This window comes from Pleurodeles waltl, chromosome 6, assembly GCF_031143425.1.
Source record: "Pleurodeles waltl isolate 20211129_DDA chromosome 6, aPleWal1.hap1.20221129, whole genome shotgun sequence".
Lineage (NCBI taxonomy): Eukaryota > Metazoa > Chordata > Amphibia > Caudata > Salamandridae > Pleurodeles > Pleurodeles waltl.
This window is the reverse complement of record NC_090445.1, coordinates 246,846,884-246,868,454: the sequence shown is the minus strand read 5'-3', so window position 1 is coordinate 246,868,454 and position 21,571 is coordinate 246,846,884. Positions and strand designations below refer to the sequence as shown.

The following is a 21,571-nucleotide window of genomic DNA, read 5'->3' as shown; positions in this document are numbered from 1 at the left end:
AATCCCCAGTACCACTTACAGGTGTCTTGTTTTGGGGAAGGAACAATGGCAATAGGGACCTGGTTAGCAGGAACTCAGTGAACTTCAGTCAAAGTTGCATCTAAAAAAAACAGGCAAAAAAGTGTAGGGTACTACAAACAGAACTCTGCTCCCTACACCAACAGTTAGCAAAAAGATAATATAATTTATTTTTCAAAATTTAATTAGTTACTGTTGATTCAGTGCTCACATGTGAAAAAGTTCAAAATGTGAACAAAGTGCATCACAAACAAGGATGAAAAGACGTATGAATCCTGACTCCTTCAGTTATTTCTGGGCTTGGGGTCAAATAGATAGGATCTATATACATCTGCAGTCTAATGCGTTTTGACCTATAGTTACTGGGAGGTCATCATCAGGACAGAGTGGTGAGCACCGAGAATCAAAAAATATCAGTTCCATTATTACAAAAGGCTGGACTAAGGAATTATGATATTAAAGTAGAGGCAATATTTTACAGAAATTCCCTTGCTCGGATTAAGTTGTTCTACGGAAGAATCAATCCACAAGGATGGGACTCATAATAGTTCCTACCCTGGAATTATAATGACATACTCAATTACTGAAGGTAGGGGAGGAGAGAGAGTGGGGATGGTTGGGGAAGAGGAAGAAAAAAAAAGGGGGGTAGAGGAAGGGGCAAAAAAGGACAGGAAGATAGAGGGACTAGGATGGGTAAAAATGGAAAAAAGGGACGGAAGGAAAGAACCATAAAACATTACTCAGTCCTGTGTACCTGAGTATTGATGCAGGCGCCCAGAGCTTCAATCAGCCTTCCCGTCCAGTTCTTGTTTATATTTTAGACTGGAATTTACTAATTCCCACTTGATACTTAGCGAGCTGTATAGTACCATAGTACCAGGGCTAAAAGAGTTTCAGGCGGCAAGAACCGAGCAGCGTGCACGTGGCACGCATGCTCAACTGGCAATGAGTGGGAGGTTAAAGACATTAGTAGGTGCAAGATGGCGCACAAATCATTAATATGGAACTTCTCCACATCATGAGAAAAATTAAAATTGTCAGAAGATAGAAGTGGAAGAATCCTTACAAAGACCAAGGACCTGAATGACAATAATACCTCATTGACAGACAAATATCAAATGGAATGACAAATAGCAATACAAAAATTATTACAACAGGTAATCCTCCAGAGACACAGAGAAAAAAAAAAAGAGTAAATTTTAAGAATATGTAAATAACAGACAAATATCAATGGGCAATTAATTAGAACAAGTAATCCTCCAGTGACAGTGAAAAGAGAAAATCAATCATAAAGAAACCATAAAAATATGTAAATTATCAAATGAATAGTTATAATGCAAAAATAGAAAACACAAAGATCAGAAAATAAATGAAAAAATGACAAACATATACAAATTATTTATAAGGATCTTATATACAGTCCAGTGAGTATACCTGGTAAAAATATGATGTACAATTAATTACAGAATTGCATTCAATTCCTCAATTGTTTTTAGACCACTAACGATGAAAAATCCATTACCTTTCCATTTTATTTAGCAGAAATTCAGTATCCTAGGATGGGATCTCATCACCTCAGTAACTTGCCAAGTGAAATCATTCTCCCTGTGCTTGCAACTTAGAAACTGTTCGACCAATGGTGCAGTGATTATTCTACAGCGAATTCTGATTTTGTGTTGGCAAATGTGAGCTTTTACCTTTTGTGTGGTCTGACCAATGTAAAGTAAATTACACGGACAGGAAATCCAACAGTTCACATTATTTGAATTACAGTTTGAAAATAAATTTAGATCATGTTTTACGTGCTGATGTTCAAACACCTTGGTGTTGTAATTACAAGCAATACAATTGCCACGGTATTATGTCCTTGAACAGGAGGGAGCTTCAATAAGGTATGAAAGGTATTACTATTGGTTTTAGGTTTGTGGGTTCTTACCAAATAGTCCTGTAAATTACTTTTCCGTTTCAAGGAGAAAAATCTCTAGCGATGGAGCACCAGTGGCTAGTACATTGCAGTGCTTTTTTTTAATATACTTTTTACTATCTTTGACTTGCTGGCGAAACGTAGTTGCACAGGTAATTTGCCTAATGGTTGATCTTAATTTGGGTGAGAGTAAAGTATCCCTGTGAGAATACCAGACTCTGTTCAACAAGTATCTTACTAGTTTCTTGGGATAGACACGTTCCGTAAGCTTACATGCCAAGACATTTGCTTCTCTAAAAATAATCATCTGTTAGTTTACAATTACGTCGGATTCGAAAAAACTGTCCATAGCGCAGACCATCTCTTAGACCAAGGGGGTGGAAGCTAGAGTATTGTAGTAGTGTATTTCTTTCTATGGGTTTTCGGAACAAAGTGGTAGAAAGGAGGTTATCTGAAATCTCTACAGTCACACCTATGTAGTCAATTTCTTCACTACTTGAGTGGTAAGAAAATGTAAGATCAGATTGGCAGTCATTTACCCACATAACATATTGTTCAAGACCAGCCTCACTGCCTGGCCACATCATAAAAACATCATCTATGTTCCTTTTCCATTGATGGAACGTTTGAAGAAAGGGTTGACCCTGTTCAAAATCGATATAGTGTCTAGATTATCAAGAAAAAGAATAACAAAATCTGTGGTGAAAACTGCCCCACTGAAGTCCCCTTCCACTGCAAGTAGTATTTACCATCAAACTGGAAAACAATCTTAGTTAAAGCAATCTCCAATAAAGACATAATGAAATCAGAGGGTTCTAGAACCAGTGCCGATTTAGAATTTACGAGATCCTTATTAACATGAAAACCTCCATCGTGAAATATATTTGTGTTAAGTACTCTTTCGAGGGGTCGAATATGTGGTCTTCAAATGGGGTTGTGCCTGTGTGCTGAGGTACTGGGTCCCTCCTCTGCATCAGAGTTGCTGGAGTCTGGTGAAGGCTCAAAGATGGATATATTTTTAACTGTTGTAGTTCTTAATGTCACGAGTGACTTTAATAAATTTGAACACCAGAAGAAATCTATTAAAGTCTGCAATTGTTCTTTCAGGTTTTTCCAGGGCACTTTTAGCATCTGCTATAGTGTCTGACTCCAAAATGGCCTTTTCTATTTCAAAGATTTATTCAAATTCTCGTTTACTCTGCAGTGTCGATCCCAAGGACCTTTCAATGTCTGGAACATGTGGTTGCAACATTACTAAAAATAGCAGGACTGTTAACTACTTGCAGACCTAAGGGAATTATGTCTGCTTTTAGATATTCAGTAAATATACAGGCATGTAATTCTGTTTTTGATGCGTTTTTTTAGCATTTTTGTAACTGTCCGATGCTGGTGGAGTAGATGGGTCGGAAGTTAAAGTTTTCTGAAACAATGAAGGCACACTGACCACTTTAGCAATATAGTCCTTTGTGTAAATAGGGAGTTCCTATCTCACATGATATTAAGGGAAAAAAGAATCAAAAAGAAAATGCTAAAGAAAAAATATAGATAACCTATAAATATAGGTGAGGATATTATAACCTTTGTAGGTCAGTAACTGCACTTAACATACACTAAAAAACAAAAATGGTAAACTCAATCTACTACATCAGTAGCTTAGGGTAGAATATTAGATCAGAAAAACAATGGTTCACTGCAGACCCATTTAAGCAAAAATATCTATTTTCTTGTAGATGCCACTGCCATCCACAGGTGAATATACAAACCACAGCAGAATTTATATATGCACAATAATAATTTTCAATGTAAAGAATTTTTTCATGCCCAACGATTGGCAAAACATAATATAATCTACAAAATCACATTAGGTTTTGTTTATTCAGTGCTCACATAAGTGAAAAGGTGCAAAATGTGAATTACAAGTGAGTAAAGTGCATCACAATCATCAATAAGATGTATGACAGTTGACTCTTTCAGTTATTTCTAGGCTCAAGGTCAAATAGACAGGGTCTATGTACATCTGTAGTCGATGGTGTTTCGATGCATAGTTATTGGGAGGTCATCATTAGGACAGAGTGGTGAGCACCACTAATCTAAAAAAATAATAGTTCCATTATTACAAAGAGCAGGGCTAGGGAATTATGATATTAAAGTAGTGGCAATATTTTAGAGAACTTGCCTTGCTCCTGTCAAGGTGTTTGAAGGAAGAATCAATCCACAAGGATAGGGACTTCTATCAATTCATACCCTGTAATTATGATGACAAACAATTTCTGGGTACAGATGGTGGGAGGGAGGAGGAGTGGTTGGGGTAGAGAGGAGAGGGAGAAAAAAAGAAGACAGAAGGGGGGAGCAGAGAGTAGGGAGGGAAGAAGGATGGGAGGAGTGGAGAGGAACCGGGATGGGAAAACGAGGAAAGGAAGGGACAGAAGGAAGGAACCATACAAACGTACTCAGTAATGTATACCCAAGTATTCCTGAAGGCAACCAGTGCTTCAATCAGCCTCCTAGTCCTGTTATTGTTTATATATTGGACAGGATTGCACTAATTCCCTCTTGGTACTTGTCGAGCTGTATAATATCTACGGCAAGGGGTGGGGTGCTAATGGCAGGTCCATCTGAATTAAATTAAAGAACAAGGTAGGTGCTGCGTGGAAGCTGCACATGCTGACCAGGCTTAAAAGAGTTTCCGACAGCTTGAACCGAACAGTGTACATGGTGGTGTACATGCTCATGCACGTTTTGCTACAAAAGAAATGTGAAGACCTTGAAAATAGGTTGCATTGTAGGAAAATCTGCATACAGGAATTCCAACTAGCTCCTCAAAGGCTGACCTTCACACATATCACGCAGACCTCTACGACGCGATGTTTAAGAGAAGCAGAGGAGAAACCATGCTAATGAACATAGTACATGGAGTCACCTCCTCACCAGGGCTGTGAAAAGAATACTGGATGTCTTAACCCTTTGTCGAGATATGTGTAATTATTAATAATAAGGCTTTGAAATTTTTGCGTTAAAAACGGTTACACTACACTCTACAGAAATATGCTTTCTTAAAGTGGGTCAGACTGGGTCTACACTACGCCTGACTTCATCTTGAATCTCAAACATGACTGTTTTCATTTCTTCTCCCTCTGCAGGGAGCAAAATGTGCACTATCATGTTATGTAAATGCTTGTGAGTGCTGGTCGTTTTTGGTCAATAACGTGTTGTTTTTGCAAGCTTTTGAGGAAGCTTTCCTCTCAAATGTAACTGCACAGTTTTCCTTGTTGTGTTTCAGCAAGCCTATCTGTTTCATATGACTCACTGTTTTTTACGTGTAACTAGATTTGTACTGTCACATCCGATAACAATTGGTCAAAAGCACACTATTTATGATTCATTTAGAGGATGGCATTAGGTACTGTTTTATTCTGTATTGTGATTCTGTGAGCTTATGTAACATTCTGCTTACCCCACTGCAGAATACGTGATTTTTACTGTGTATTTTGTTATAAAAGAGGGCTCATTCTGGAGGTGACCCAGAATTTAGTCTTGAGCATTCAAAGAACAGACCCATGTTAGACTTTTTAACTCTAAGGACTTAGGCCCTCATTACAACCCTGGCGGTCAAAGACCGCCAGGGCTGTTTTGGAGGTTGCACCGCCAACAGGCTGGCGGTGCAAACTCGCGGATTACGACCGCGGCGGAAGCGCCGCGGTCGCACCGCCGGGGCCGGTGGTTTTCCGCCACGTTGGTCCCGGCGGTTGTAATCCACGAGGATTACGAGTCCCCTTCCCGCCAGCCTTTCCATGGCGGCAGGAACCACCATGGAAAGGCTGGCGGAAAGGGGAGTCGCGGGCCCCTGGAAGCCCCTGCACTGCCCATGCCTTTGGCATGGAGATGGGAGCGACTGTTAGGTGAACATTGGGAAAGTATAGCATGCCTTTGGCATGGGCAGTGCAGGGGCCCCCTTGCACAGCCCCACAAAACTTTACACTGTCTACACAGCAGATAGTGAAAAGCGCGACGGGTGCAACTGCACCCGTCGCACGGCCGCAACACCGCCGGCTCCCATGTTGCGGCTGACATCCCCGCTAGGCTGGCGGGTGGAAACTCTGTTCCGCCCGCCGGCCCAGCCGGGCACCGCAGGAGTGCGGCTGCATTGGCGGCCGCACAGCGGTTACAACTTCCGCCCGCCAATGTTGTAATGAGGCCCTTAGTCAAATGCAGCAGTTACATCTCACAAATTATTCTCAGTTTTTTGCTAATTCCCTATTTTGATTAATCAACTTCTGTAACGATCTAAAACCTTTAATAAACCTTTATAGCTTCTAAAACGTATACACTGTCTCGAGAAGGCTTATTTCATTGACTATATCAATCAATCAAATTTTTTTATAGAGCGCGCTACTCACCCGTGAGGGTCTCAAGGCGCTTGGATAGGGGGTGAGGGGGGAGTTACTGTTCGAACAACCATGTCTTGAGGTTTTTTCTGAAGAGTAGGAGGTCTTTGGTTTTGCGGAGGTTGGTGGGGAGGGAGTTCCAGGTTGTGGGGCCGAGGTAGGAGAAAGCCCTGCCTCCTGTGGTGGTTCGTTGGATGAGGGGGACTGTAGCTAGTGCGAGGTCGGCTGATCGGAGGTTGAGGGTGGGAGTGTGGAAGTTCACTCTTTCGTTGAGGTAGGTCGGGCCAGTGTTGTGGAGGGATTTGTGTGAGTGGATGAGGATCTTGAAAGTGATTCTCTTGTCTATGGGGAGCCAGTGAAGGGATCTGAGGTGTGGTGAGATTCGTTTGTGGCGGGGGAGGCCAAGGACGAGGCGTGCGGCTGTGTTCTGGATTCTCTGGAGTTTGTGTTTGAGTGTGGTGCCGGTGTAGAGGGCGTTACCGTAGTCTAGTCTGCTGCTGATGAGTGCATGGTTGACTCTCTTCCTGGTCTCTGGGGGAATCCATTTGAAGGATTTTTTTTAGAGTGCGGAGTGTGTGGAAGCAGGAGGTTAGTGCATTGATTTGCTGTGCCATGGAGAGGGAGGGGTCCAGGATGATGCAGAGGTTGCGTGCGTGGATTGCGGGGGTGGGTGCGGTGCCGAGGGCGGGCCACCAGGAGTCGTCTCATATGGTTTTGTTGGGGCCGAAGATAATGATCTCGGTTTTGTTGGAGTTATGCTTGAGGTGGTTAGTTGTCATCCAGTTGGCGGTGTCGAGGAGAGCAGCTTGTAGGTTGGTTTTGGCGGTGGTGGGGTTGCAGGTGAGGGAGAGGATGAGTTGGGTGTCGTCTGCGTAGGAGAGGATAGTGATTCAGTGTGGCAATAGTTGGAGAGGACCTCCGGGTCGGCTTTTTTTTTTTTTTTTAGGAGAGCAGTGATTTCTGCGTGCTTCCAAGGGTCTGGGTAGGTGGCAGAATTGAAATAGGAGTTGATTATGTTGCGTAGTACGGCGGCGATGGTTGGGCTGGCTTTGTTGTAGATGCGATGAGGACAGGGGTCGGAGGGGGATCCAGAGTGGATGGAGTTCATGGTTTTTTCGGTTTCTTCGTGTGTGGTGGGGGCCCAGGTGGTGAGTGTGGTGGGGTGGTCATGAGTGGGGGTTGAGTTGGGTGAGTGAGGGGTGTGTGTGGTATGAAGTTGTTGTGGATGTCCAGGATTTTGTGGTGGAAGTGGTTGGAGAGGGCGTCACATAGGGGCTGTGTGTGTGTGGGGTCTATGTTGCTGGCTTTGGGTCTGGCTAGCTCTTTAATGATGGTGAAGAGTTCTTTGCTGTTTTGAGAGTTGTTGTCAAGGCGTGTCTTGTAGTGATCTCTTTTGGCGGTGCGTATGAGTTGGTGATGGGTGCAAATGGTGGTTTTGAGGGTGGAGAAGGTGGTTGTAGAGGGTTCTTGTCGCCATATTTTCTCCGCTTGGCGGCATTTGCGCTTGGAGTTTGGGGGTGAACCATGGGGCATTCTTGATGTTGCAGGTGCCGATGTGTTTTCTGAGGGGGGAGAGTGTGTCTGCGTAGGTAGTGATCCATTTAGAGAGGTTGTGTGCTCCTGTGTTGGGGTCGTTGGTGAGGGGGGGAGGTTGTGAGCCAGTTGGGAGTTCAGGCGTTCTGTGGGGATCTTGTCCCACATGCGGTAGTGTGTGGTGTGTTGATGGTGGTGTGTGGGGTGTTTGGTGAAGGAGAAGTGGATGCAGTGGTGGTCAGTCCAGTGTAGTTCGGTGGTGTGGGTGTAGGCTATGTGTTGGCTTGAGGTGAAAATTGCGTAGAGCGTGTGTCCTGCTGAGTGGGTGGGTGAGGTGACCAGTTTTTTGAGTCCGAGGTTGGTGAGGCTGTCTATGAGGGAGGTAGAGTTGTGGTCTTGAAGGTTCTTCAAGTGAAAGTTGAAATCACCGAGGAGGATGTAGTCTGTGGAGGTGAGGGCGTGCGAGCTGATGGTGTCGGCGATGGTGTCGCAGAAGGCGGGGCGTGGTCCTGGTGGTCTGTATATAAGTGTACCTCTAAGGGTGGAGTTGTTGTTAATGTGGATTAGGAAGTGCATGTGTTCTGTGTTGTCGATAGTGTCTTAGGAGCTGGTGGTGACTTTGATGGTGTCCCTGTGTAGGATGGCGATGCCACCACCTGGCCCGTTGAGGCGGTCTTTGCGTTGAAGTTTGTATCCCTTGGGGGTGGCGATGGCTATGTCGGGTTCCGAGGAGGGGTTTGTCCATGTTTCTGTGAGGAAGGCGATGTCAGGTGAGTGTGATGTGATGAGGTCCCTGAGTTCTATAGCATGTTTGTGAAGGGAGCGGGTGTTGAGGAGCAGGCAGTTGAGGTGGTTGTGGTGGGTGGTGCTGGTGTGGTGCATGAGGGTGTTGTTGCGGGGTGTGTTCTGGTTGTGGGGTGGTGTGCGGCTGGGCTGGGTGGGGGCAGAGCAGGTGTGTATTGCGTTGGGGGTGTTGTGTTTGTTGTTGGGGGGTCGCTATGGTTGGTGTGTGGTGTGAAGGATGGGGAGCAGGAGAAATGACAGGTGAAGCAGGTGAAGGGGCCATGAGTGTGTTTGGGGCTGGAAAGGGTGCAGGTGGGGCGAGGGCCTGGGTTGAGTGAGTGGAGGGTGGAGTAGATTTGTCTGAGGGGGCCAGGGGGATTGGCGCTGGGCGAGGTCTTGGCGCAGACGGGCTTGCAGCGGCTGCCATAAATGGGGAGGAGGGAGGGAGTGGCAGCTGGGAGGAGGGAGGGCTGGGCGACTGGGAAGCCTGGGGGGGTGGGGCCGCAGGGATTAGCAGCGGCGGGAAACCGGACGAAGAGGAGGTGGGGGAGGGGGGAGGGGCCGTGGGGACGCAGCGGCAAGGGATAAGAAAGAAGGGAAACCGGATGAAGAGGAGGTGGGGGAGGGGCCACGGGGACGCAGCGGCAAGGGATAGGAAAGAAAGGACGCTTTTACTGTTTTACTGACAACCCTGAATTTGTAGGTGCACATTACCTAGTTTATTCTTAAGGATAACAGTATCCCGATCCTGCATAGATGTTTTCTTTTATCATAAGAGATTATCAAAGCCAGCTTCCACGTACATCAATTTACGGGCAAAACAGCAATAATGTCCACAGGGCGCGACATGGCCCCATCTTTTTTAACAGCCCACAACTCTTTTTCCTGGATCTTTCAACCATATTCACAAATGAAGAAGCTTCAAACCAGTCACCAACTTACTCTTCTCCCCTGCCGTGAGATAATGGAGGACACGCCCTTTCAACATCATATATTCTCAGGTTGGCCATACACATCACACAGCCCCCAACCCACCTCCCTTAAAAGGAGGTGAAACAGATCCTGGGCTTGCCGACGGAGGACACAGAGGCTGGACCTCTGAGGACTGGAGATATGAATGACAAACTGTGGTCAGATGCCCATGCAGACGCCCAACAAGCTCAACAGAAACTGAAAACAGCAAGGCTCAGCTTCTATAACATCTCTGACGTATGACTGACGTAGGTAAGCAGGATGATGAATAGCCTAATGGTGCACCATATGTCCCACACCTTGACTACGATGTCCCATCCTGCTGCGAGTCTTGATACGAGGTTCTGTCCTTCTGTCTGGAACTGGTTGGGGAACCTGCAATAGAATACTCACAGCCAACAATCTCCTATTGTGGTGGAATGAGAAATTCCTCAGAGACACCCTGCAGTTCATTGTCACCTTCAATGAAGGCCCCCTAAATTTTTTAGTTCTAAACATTACAAGACAGATCACAACAGCGACTGGTGCCCCCATGACTCCCTCCTTCAAGAAACCTGTGGTTGCGGCAAAACTTTGTGACAAGTTTGCGGACTTCTTTCATCACAATGACACTGCGGATATGGATAAACAAGTGGTCTGGGAGACTCTTAAAGCGGTTGTTAGGGGTAACACTTGGCTTAAAAGTATGCCCGAGCTGCCCAGGATACACGTATCTGTGGACCCAGCAGAGCTTGAACAACATTAACATCCACCCTCCAACAGGATCTGGCAGAAGGTCTTGGCAGTGAGAGGCCAACTAAGCACACTGGAATTCAATGGAGCCAACTGCATCCTGAATGATTGGGGGCCCACTTTCATGAGGGAGGAAACAAGCTAGGCACCATGCTACAACACAAATTATAGGCCTACCAAGCATGTAGAATTATCGGCAAAATCAGAGATAACCATGACATTACACATAATACTGTGGATAAACCTAAAGCCTTCTAGGCTTTCTAGCGCTCATTACAGCCCACCCCACCTCCCAAGAGATGTGCAGTGCACACTTAGATTCCATTACTCTCCATACCCTGGCAGCTGAATCTGCTGCTGCATTAGACAAACCCATCACTACTGCAGATACACTAGGGGCCATTAACCAACTCAAGTCCTCTAAAGCACCAAGCACTCTGTTTAAAATTCTAACCCCACTAATTTTTGTTCTTTTTAAAGTTAGTCTCATTCTTTTGCTCACGATTTATAGAAGCACTTACTTTTAACTGTGTTTTAATTTTGGTTGCAAGAAAAAGTCTTCAAGAAAAAAAAGGAGAGACAAGCTTGAGCTGGAGGACATCAAGGTTCATGCTTATGACATTATCAAGACTTTGTAAACTGTGATGGAACTGTATTATAAAAGTGTTTTGTATAAATTGTGGTGATGCTTCATTATCAGAGGGGGAGTTTTATGTAGTTATGTAGCTTTGCATTTAACCCATCAGGGTTCTAACATTTTAGAAGACTTGGTACTATTTTATAAGCGATTTGCTTTCCATCTCCTCCACGTCCTGACCACTCCTTTAATGATCTTACCACAGACAAAGGAGCCACCCAAAGCATGACTGAAGCTTCGAATGCATGAATATCTAAGCCAGGCAGGGACTCAACCTTATGCCCCGTCTTATAAGCCAATCTCCTTGCTTAATTTAGAAACTTAAACTCATTGCCAAACTCCAAGATAGGTTATTAGCTGATATAATCCATTCTAAGCAGGAAGGCTTTATACTCAACCGAGCTACTACCAACAAGACTGAACCCTACATCTTATTAACATTGCTAGAAAAGCACAGCAGCGGTCCTCCTGTTACGTAATATTGAAAAAGCGTTTGAGATGTTGGACTGGAGCAGGTTATTCGATGTCAAGAAAAACATCAGGATTTGGCACTTGAATCCCAGCTGGTTTGGCTTACCACCCTCTACTGCAGCCCCAGGGCTTGAGTCAAAGCCAAGGGCCAAACCTCAGCTCCAGTGTGTAGCCACATAGGTATCCTCCAGGAATGTCTCTTGTTGCCATTTCTTTTTGATCTCTTTTTAGAACCCCTCCTGAGGAAAATTAGGACCATCCCTCACATACATGGCTTTTCATTTTACCATGATATCTTTAAAGTGGCCACTTTTGCTGATGACATACTCCTCACTCTCGGGGAACCCCAAAAATCACTTCGGGCCTTGGTCCCTCTCTTTGAGCTCCTCCAGATCAACATGAACTAATCCAAAGGCATGCTATGGTTGGGATGAATTCCCTAGCAAAGTCATTAATCAACACAACCTAGTTTCACTGGTCTGTGAATTCCATCAAATACCTGGGAATCCAATTAACATTCAACCTCTTAATATGCACAAGAACAAATTAGTTCCCCCTGCGTGAACCCAAGTTAACATTGGAACCACGGGAAAATTAATCCCGCTCTTGAATACAGTGCCTTTCTGTGCTTAAAATGACAATGCTGCCCCATATTTTGTACATTTTCCAGGTCATTTTTTTCACATACTATTTAGTATGCACACAGGTAAACATAACATACAACTGTACGCATCACTGTACAGTAAACAGCTGTTAATACCAGGGGACATAGTACACGTATGTCAGCATGAAACAGTGGTGCATGGTCCAATGTGACAGAGCATAAAAGAAGCATACAATTCCATAAGCACCTGCACCACATACAAGTAGCAACTATTTGACAACAGAGCATGAAAACGTACAGCCCTGGGTCTGGGGAGTGGCGGGGGAGGGCGTTGGCACAACAGCACTTATTACATGATGCACCTATCGGGCGGAACTAACCATCATTGGGCAGCAGCTGACAGCGTGGCAAGGAGGGGAGGTTTTTATCCCTGAAGGTGGAACGCAGCTTGACCAACAGGTTTTCCCAGCTAGCAGAGATAGGGTGTTTGTTCAGGCCTCTAATATTTTCCCGGAGCAAGGCCGAGTTTTGTCATGAGCCAAGGCCTCTATGGAGAGTGCCTAGGCAGAGCATCGGAGGATCGGGTAACTTCCATTTGCGGGTGGTCAAGCGCTTATCAAGGAGAACAGTCTGGTCTATGAACCATATATTCAGTCTGTTCTTTTTGGTTCAGCTCAGAATTCTTAGCAGGCACACCTCCCATGTGTGTGAAGTAGAATTTCCTGTAGATTGTGCTAAAAGGTTTGTGACATCTAACCAGTACTGGGAACTCATGCCTATCTTTGATATACAAACTTCATGCCAGGTACATCAATCCACAACTTCCAGATCTGGAGGTTGAGGTATTGCTTTTGCCTCTGCAATGTTTACAAGGATGTCCGCTTAAAGTCATCTGAGCAAATCAAACAAATATGGAATACCTATGACAGAGCACTATTATCTTCAGATGCCACACTGAGTCTCACAAAGTGGTATGAATCAAGCGCCACCAGAATCACACACCTTGTGAAAAATTCCTCCAATGCCTCACATCATCTTTCGGGAAATGCCTCCCTTGGCATGGTTACCCCCTAACGTTTTGCCTTTTCTTCATGCTAGTTATGATTGAAAGTGTGCTGGGATCCTGCTAACCAGACCCAAGCACCAGTGTTCTTTCCCTAAACTGTACTTTTGTTCCCACAATTGGAACAGACCTGGCACACAGATTAGTCCCTTGTAACTGGTACCCCTGGTACAAAGGGCCCTGTGGCCAGGGAAGGTTTCTAAGGGCTGCAGCATGTATTATGCCACCCTAGGGAACCCTCACTCAGCACATGCACACTGCCTCACAACTTGTGTGGGCTGGTGGAGAGAAAATGACTAAGTCGACATGGCACCCTCCTCTGAGTGCCATGCCAACCTCACACTGCCTGTGGCATAGGTAAGTCACCCCTCTAGCAGGGTTACAGCCCAAAGGCAGGGTGCACTATACCACAGGTGAGGGCACAGTTGCATGAGCACTATGTCCCTACAGTGTCTAAGCCAAACCTTAGATATTGTAAGTGCAGAGTAGCCATAAAGAGTATATGGTCTGGGAGTTTGTCAGACACAAACTCTACAGATCCATAATGGCTACACTGAAATCTGGGAAGTTTGGTATGAATAAATCCACACAGATGCCAGTGTGGGATTTATTGAAAAATACACAAAGGGCATCATAGAGATGCCCCCGGAATACCAGACCGACTCCTAGTGTTAGGCTGAGCAGTTTCTGCCAGCCTGCTACAACCAGACAAGTTTCTGGCCACATGGGGTGAGTGCATTTGTCACTCTGTGGCCAGCACTGGAGTGGAGGTGTTTCTCACCTCCCCCTGCAGGAACTGTAACACCTGGTGGTGAGCCTCAAAGGCTAATGTCTGTTGTTACAGCATCCCAGCTAGTGGGTATGTCTGCCCCTCTGGACACAGCCCCCACGTTTGGCGGCAAGTCCAGAGGAGCTAATGATGAAAACAAGGAGTCGTCATCTACCAGTCAGGACAGACCCTAAGGTGCCCTGAGGTGAGGTGACCCCTGCCTTCAGAAATCCTCCATCTTGGTTTTGGATGATTCCTCCAATAGGAATAGGGATGTGCCCCCCCTCCTCTCAGGGAGGAGGCACAAAGAGGGTGTAGCCACCCTCCAGGACAGTAGCCGTTGGCTACTGCCCCCCAGACCTAAACACCCCCCTAAATTTAGTATTTAGAGGCCACCCTGAACCCAGGAATACAGATTCCTGCAACCGACAACAAGAAGGACTGCTGGCCTGAAAGCCCTGCAGAGACGACAGAGACACCAACTGGCCTGTCCCTCGGCCCACCGACCTGTCTCCAGACTCAAAGAACCTGCACAGTGACGCATCCAGCAGGACAAGTGACCTCTGGGGACTCAGAGGACTGACCTGCACCTGAAGGTCCAAGAACCGCCTGAGGACAACGGCTCTGTCCAGAAACTGCAACAAAGAAGCAACTTTAAAGAGACTCTCACTTCCCGCCAGAAGCGCAAGTCTTCACACTCTGCACCCGACGCCCCCGGCTCAAGTCCAGGACAACAAACACTGCAGAGAGGACTCTCAAGCGACTCCAACGACGTGGAAACCCTGAGTCAACCTTCCTGCACCCCCACAGCGATGCTTGCATAGAGCATCCAGAGGCTCCCCCTGACCATGACTGCCTGGTCACAAAGGAACCCGACGCCTGGACCAAGCACTGCACCCGCAAACCCAATTCTAGCTCAGTCGGTTGCTGGCCCGAGAAGCCTCCCTGTGCCCTGCCTGCATCGCCAGAGTGACCCCTGGGTCCCTCCATTGATTTCGACAGCAAACCAGAAGCCTACTTTGCACACTGCACCCAGCCGCCCCTGTGCAGCTGAGGGTGTGTTTTGTGTGCTTGTGTGCCCCCCGTGCTGTACAAAACCCCCTGGTCTGCTCCCTGAGGACGCAGGTACTTACCTGCTAGCAGACTGGAACTGGAGCACCCCTCTTCTCCATAGGCGCTTTTGTGTTTTGGGCCCTCCTTTGACCTCTGCACCTGACTGGCCCTGTGTTGCTGGTGCGGTGACCATGGGGTTGCCTTGAACCCCCAACGGTGGGCTGCCTATGCCCAGGAAACTGACTGTGTAAGTGCTTTACTTACCTGAAAAACTAACCAAAACTTACCTCCCCCAGGAACTGTTGATTTTTGCACTGTGTCCACTTTTAAAATAGCGGTTTGCCATTTTTAAAGTACCTTGCATTTTGTGTACTTACCTAAAATCTTAAATCTCATGGTTCAGAAATAAATTAAGAAAATAAATGTTTCTATATAAAAACCTATTGGCCTGGAGTTAAGCCTTTGGGTGTGTGTTCCTTATTTATTGCCTGTGTGTGTACAACGAATGCTTAACACTACCCTCCGATAAGCCGACTGCTCGACCACACTACCACAAAATAGAGCATTAGTATTATCCAATTTTTCCACTATCAACCTCTAAGGGAAACCCTGGGACTCTGTGCACACGATCTCTCACTTTGAGATAGCATATACAAAGCCAACTTCCTACATCATCCAAACACTTGGTTTCTAAAATCGATAGCATATTGAATTCCTCTACAGCTCTATGTAAATCCTCTTTTCAATCACAGTGGGAAAAAAACCATAAAATAACTTTTGACACTAAACAATGGCACAATATATTCCTTCATACGAACAGCTGTGCTTGCCGCTCCACAAGGAGAGAGAACCTACATAAAATATTATTCTGCTGGCACCTTACTCCTACGAGACTTCACATCACTAACCCATCCCACCCTGACATTTGCTGGCCCGGTTGGAGAAAACCAAGCTCCCTCATACACATCCTTTTGTGCTGTTCCCATCTTTTTGGCATATGTTTCTTTATGTCATCCGCAAACCCAAGGTCAGGACATAGCTGGCTTTCCAAATTGGCCTTATTTGGCAGACCATCAGAGGATCTGTATCGCATCCACTCTATTGTGGGTATGAGGATTTCACATCTCCTTCAGGTGGCTAATCTATTAAACCAACATGCAAATTCTGGTTATATGAACTCGGGCATCTACTAGGGCAGGCAAAAAAGCATATGACCTTGCAGAAAATTTCTCATCTCTTCACTAAACTATGGAGCCTTGTTTTCACACCTGTTAAGAGGCCACAACCCCTTTTTGATCCCTCGATTTGGATCCTCTGTGGACCTGGAAAACTGAGGAACAATGAACTTCCTTACTGTGCACATGAGTGGTCCGGGACCATGGATGGAAATTTTAGAGGGGAGTTGACTGTTGGTGGTTGCACCCACCAGATATTGTTTTGATTAATTTTCTTGTCTTATAAGAATAAATGAATAAAAAAAAGTGATTGAAAAGTAAAATTGCAAAATACAGCGGAGGTGGAAAGCTCATGTTCATGTCTTTTGAAAGTTTCTACAAATGCAGAGAAAGACCTGGCTTCTTTGCGCTCCCCATGGCAATGTTTTATAGCCCACGTTTACACAACGGGAAAAAAAGGAAAATACAGCAAAGGAAGAAACCTTATGCTCCTCTTGAGAAAGTCTCAAAAAAGACAAAGAGAGACAAAGATGGTTTTCTTGCACTCCCCAGTGTCATGTTGAAAATGTGTGCTTGTTTTCAGAAACCCCCAAAAACTACTGAAACAGACCTGGCGCTCTTGTGCTACCCTTTCCAAACATGGAGGAGTGTAGACTATCGACAACAGAATCACCTTCAAGCTCCTGACCCATGCCTACAAGGTCCTACAGAACGCTGGACCAGCCTACCTCCATTGACCAGGCCCTTGCCAACATTCCCCGCATCCAGAAAACCACAGCCAGGGGAAGATCCTTCTCCCACATTGCCGCCAAAACCTGGAACACCCTCCCCATCCAACTCAGGCAATCTCCCACCATGTCACAGTTCAGGTAGGACCTCAAGACCTTGCTCTTCGACGGATCCTCAGCACCCCCCTATCTCCACCAGCACGGGTGAGTAGCTGCACTTTACAAATCCCTGATTGATTGATTGATTGATTGTCGCCGTCACCTAGTTACAATACCAGTGTTTGGGCAGGCATGCAGCAAAGACAGATGCTTCTCTGCTGCCTTTACATCACGCAGATGCAAAAAGCTGATCCAGTGGGTATGCGTGCATTAAAAGAACAGAAAAACAGCAAACAAAACATTACATAGTCATTTGTTAGGGTCAAGCCTGCAAGAGCATGTGCTAGTGCATGCATCTCACTTGTGTGCGAAACACTCTTGCATACAGTAAAGCGCTTGGAACCCACCCATGCTTACCATTTGTGCGCTTCTGAGTCACTCTTCTATACAGGCTCCTTAATTGGACAATGCAGGCAAAACATAATTTCCAGTTATTTCTGTGGAGCATGGACCAAGTACAGATTGATCAAAGTTCATCTGTGCCCGTCTCCTGCTTCTGAAGTGATTGCAGCTCTCTCCATTGCGCTTGCACTTTTTTATCTTGTTTTTTATAGCAGCTTATCACTAGTTGCTATGGAGACGCAGAAAGCCTGTTCACTCTCGGGTTATGTTAAACAGAAAATATATGTACGTTCATGTGTGCATCACCACAGAAATGATAATCGTTCACTCTATGTCTCTCTCTATGGTGCTTGTTTTGGTGAAGCCTTCAATATTCCCTGTTCAGACTGCAGCGTGAGTATAATACAGTGAAAGCATGTATAGAGTTCACTGACATTCACATACAAAAGCTATGCTCTTCATGTTTACCTTGAGCATGTGAGTGCACATTTGCATTAAGCAACCCAATAGCGCCTCAGAGAACACCAAGAGTTCCAGGGGACATTTGCACAAGTACAAACGTAGGTCATTACGTTCTCTTCTTTTATGCCCAATTGACCTCCCTTTTTCAAACTTTCCTCCTTGTCTTAGAAGACCCCCAAAAAGTAACTGGGGAGAGTAAATCTGTTTGTCGGTTCCTTCAGGAAAGCATCTTTTTAATATTGCACTGGTATTAGGCCAGTCTGAAGATTTTTCTGAATGTCATTGCTTTGCGTTACAAGCCACACTGGCTTTTACTATCCATGTTTCCATTTACTGGGTAAAATAACATTGCTGTGACTTCTTCTAGTCTGGTTTATCCACTCTCGTGCTGTGCATATGTCCTATGTTGGGTGTAATTTAAAAGTGCTCTTTGCATGTGACTGTATCTAGTCTGGCCACATCGTAGGATATTACAGCATCACAGGGGATGGAGTGGCAGTCCCACAACCTCTTCACTTTCTCTATTTAAGTCATCCATACTCTATTTTGTAATTAAGTAACATTTACCATTAACTTAACCTTCTAACCTGACCTTTTTCTTCCTTTTTACTGTAATCTTTTTCTTGGGTTTTCCTGCATATAGTTAATATGTCTTGCTTACGTGTGATTTGTGACTACAATTTTAATAAAATAGCATGTGGCAAATGGACTCTATGTCATTGCACTCTAAGCTAAATACTCTGTGTCACTGCACTCAAACCCACTATACTATACTCTGCAACACTCTAGGGCACTCTATTCTACTCTGCGCCACTCTAATCTGCCCCACTCTACTGTGCTCCCCTGCACCCTACGGCACTCTGCAAGACTGCACTCTCAGCCACTGAGCTCAATACCTCTCTATTCCGCACCACTGCAAGCTACAGCACTCTACACCATTTCGCTCCATGCCACTGCACTCTATGCCAATCTGTTGCACTCTGCACCACTGTACACTAGCACACTGCCCTTTGCACCACTGTACTCTATGCCATTGCTCTCTGCACCACTCTACTCTATGCCACTGCACCACCCATCTCTACTGCACTCTACGGCACTATACTGTGCATCACATCACACCACTAATCTATTCTACACAACTTCAATCCATTCCACTGCACTCAATACCACTCTACACAACTGCACTCTATGCCAGTCTACTCTACAACTCTGCCCTGCACCACTCCACTGTACCCTGGACCGCTCCACTCTATGACACTTCACTACACACTGAAACAATCTGTTCTACGCCACTGCACTCTGCGTCACTTTACTCAAAACCGACGCACTCAGTGCCACTGCACTCTACCCAATCTAATCTGAATAACCGTACTTTATGCCACTTCACTCTAGGCCACTATACAACACTCTAATCTTTAACACTACACTCTACAATACTCCACCTTAGGATGCTGTACTCCATTAAACTATACTCCACTCTATGACACTCTACGCCACAACACTACTCCACTCTGACGCTCTACACAACTCTCTATGCCTTTCAATGCTACTTTACTTCACTCTATTCTACGACACACTACTCCACTCTACCCTACGCCACACCACTCGACTCTACAACACACTACTTCACTATGATATTCCACTCTAGGACACTACTCAACACTATGCCACTCCATTTTACGACAATCTACTCTAGTCTACGCCACTCTACTCAACAAGCCTCTACTCCAAACTATGCAACACCCTTTAAGCCACTCCACTCTACACCACTCCACTCCACAACACTCCATTCTATTTTGACACTCGAAGCCACTCAACTCAACTCCATTCTATGGCCTTTCACTCTATGGCACTCTAGTCCCTCCGTGACACTCCACTCTATGGCACTCAGCTCCACACCACTCCATAACACTCCACTTTACCTTGCTTTATAACACTCCCCTCCGCTCTCTTTTACTTTTAGTCATGCTGAACAGCAGCCATGCTGGGGGCAACATGGCTAAAACATATCAGCAAAGCCAATAGCTCTTGCATAGGCAAGACCTACTGGCTTTGCCAATGCTTGTGGGTTTTTTAACGGCACCCAGATGTAAAAAGATGGCAGGCCTTGAAAAATCATGAGAATGTTACTAGACCTGCAGGTAACATGAATAATCTAATCCACCTAACTAATGAACTTGACCCATAAACTTTGTGATCCTAGGCAAATTGTTTATTTTATAGAGCTTGCTTTTTCTTCATTATCACATACAAGAGCACCTTCAAATATGCGAATTCACAATTTCTGCTGTACAAAAAATGTTTTTTATTTTATTTACTAGATTAAAGGTTATCTCCATATCTAATAAGATCAAGGCCACATATAGAGTACACGACCCCTGGCTTGCCTTTTAGTTCACCGGCAGCATTGTAATCAGAGCAGGGGCAGGAATATTTCCCAGTTCATGTTTAAATTTGCATTTTTAATAAATATATTATTGAAGCATAATGTGGTAGTGCACTATCATTTACGGAAAGCACATTTTCTATTTAACTGGCCACAAACTTTCCCACTAACATGTAGTTTTACTGAGAAAACTATATAGTGAATAAACAATGTTTGGAAATTGGGTTTCAGAAAAAGTATTTAACATGTGCACATCACCAAGTACAGTATTCTGATTTGTTTCCTCCCTACAAAAAATATTTTTTCCACCACAGAATTACAAAAATGTACCATCGTAACTACTGAAATACATTTGGAAATGTTTGTACAGTTGACGTAACAATTTCAAAGCTGCAATAGAAAAAAAACCTGAAATCTTACAGCCTTTCATTTTACATGCTTTGCACAACACGGCTGTCACACAGCTCACTTTACAAAATCCTCTAACTTCACAATCAGAGAAGAAACAGTAAAGGTAGGAAGACAAAATGACATTTGACCTCTGTCTGAATGCTGACAAATGTGACAACATAAAAAGATTTAAAGACATCTTTATTGCTAATTCATTTTTTGAGTGAACAGAACACCTGGTATTTGTCAACTCACCAGAAAAGGCGAGTAGATTTTTTGAGGCCTGGGTGGGTACTGCACAGAGACCAATTTTGTGATAAATACATGATTTGCAAAATCACAACAAGCTAGTATGTATAACAGCACGTATACATAAAAATTAACCCATACTACTCAACACCACACATCCCTAAACCCAAAATATCCATACTACCCCTCGACATGACCCTTCCCTAAACCAAAAAAACATTTATTAGTCATGCCTGAACCCTGAACACCACATGCCATGACCCTAAAGATACTTTACAACCCTCATGCACAGACCATCGCTGAACCCTTAGTAGTCCCTACTAGTCCTATTGATCCCCATATAAAAGAACAGTAGTGGTGTTCAGCCCGTCCAATCTTGGGGAGTTACCTACTGTCTCTAAATCTCGCTATGTTGTCTCTTACCCCTAATTTGATGCCCCGTCTCCTCCCTGGCTTGGGGCGAGAAAGCCTAGTGGATGCTACAAATAGATTAAAACAAAAATGGGTTGGGGGCCAGTCAGCACATCACCACCCATAAAGCCCCAACAATCTTTCAGTTCCCTCTCAATGGCTTCCTTGGCCAGAAGCAGAATGACCTCCTGCATTAATGCTGAGGCATGGCCCCGTGGAGCTTATCCTGATAAACAGAAAATATGAGGGGGGGGCCAACAAAATAAATGGCAGGACCTAGACAATGTGAACGATTTGTAATTCCAATGAATCCAACATAGTGGAA

The 21,571-nt window shown here is 44.9% G+C and overlaps 1 protein-coding gene across 2 annotated transcripts in view; it reads right to left on the bottom strand.

Annotated features, from left to right (window-relative positions):
• The window catches only part of LOC138299610 (E3 ubiquitin-protein ligase RNF113A-like), a 178,788-nt gene that overhangs the window by 143,338 nt on the left and 13,879 nt on the right, over nucleotides 1–21,571 (bottom strand). The window lies entirely within an intron of this gene.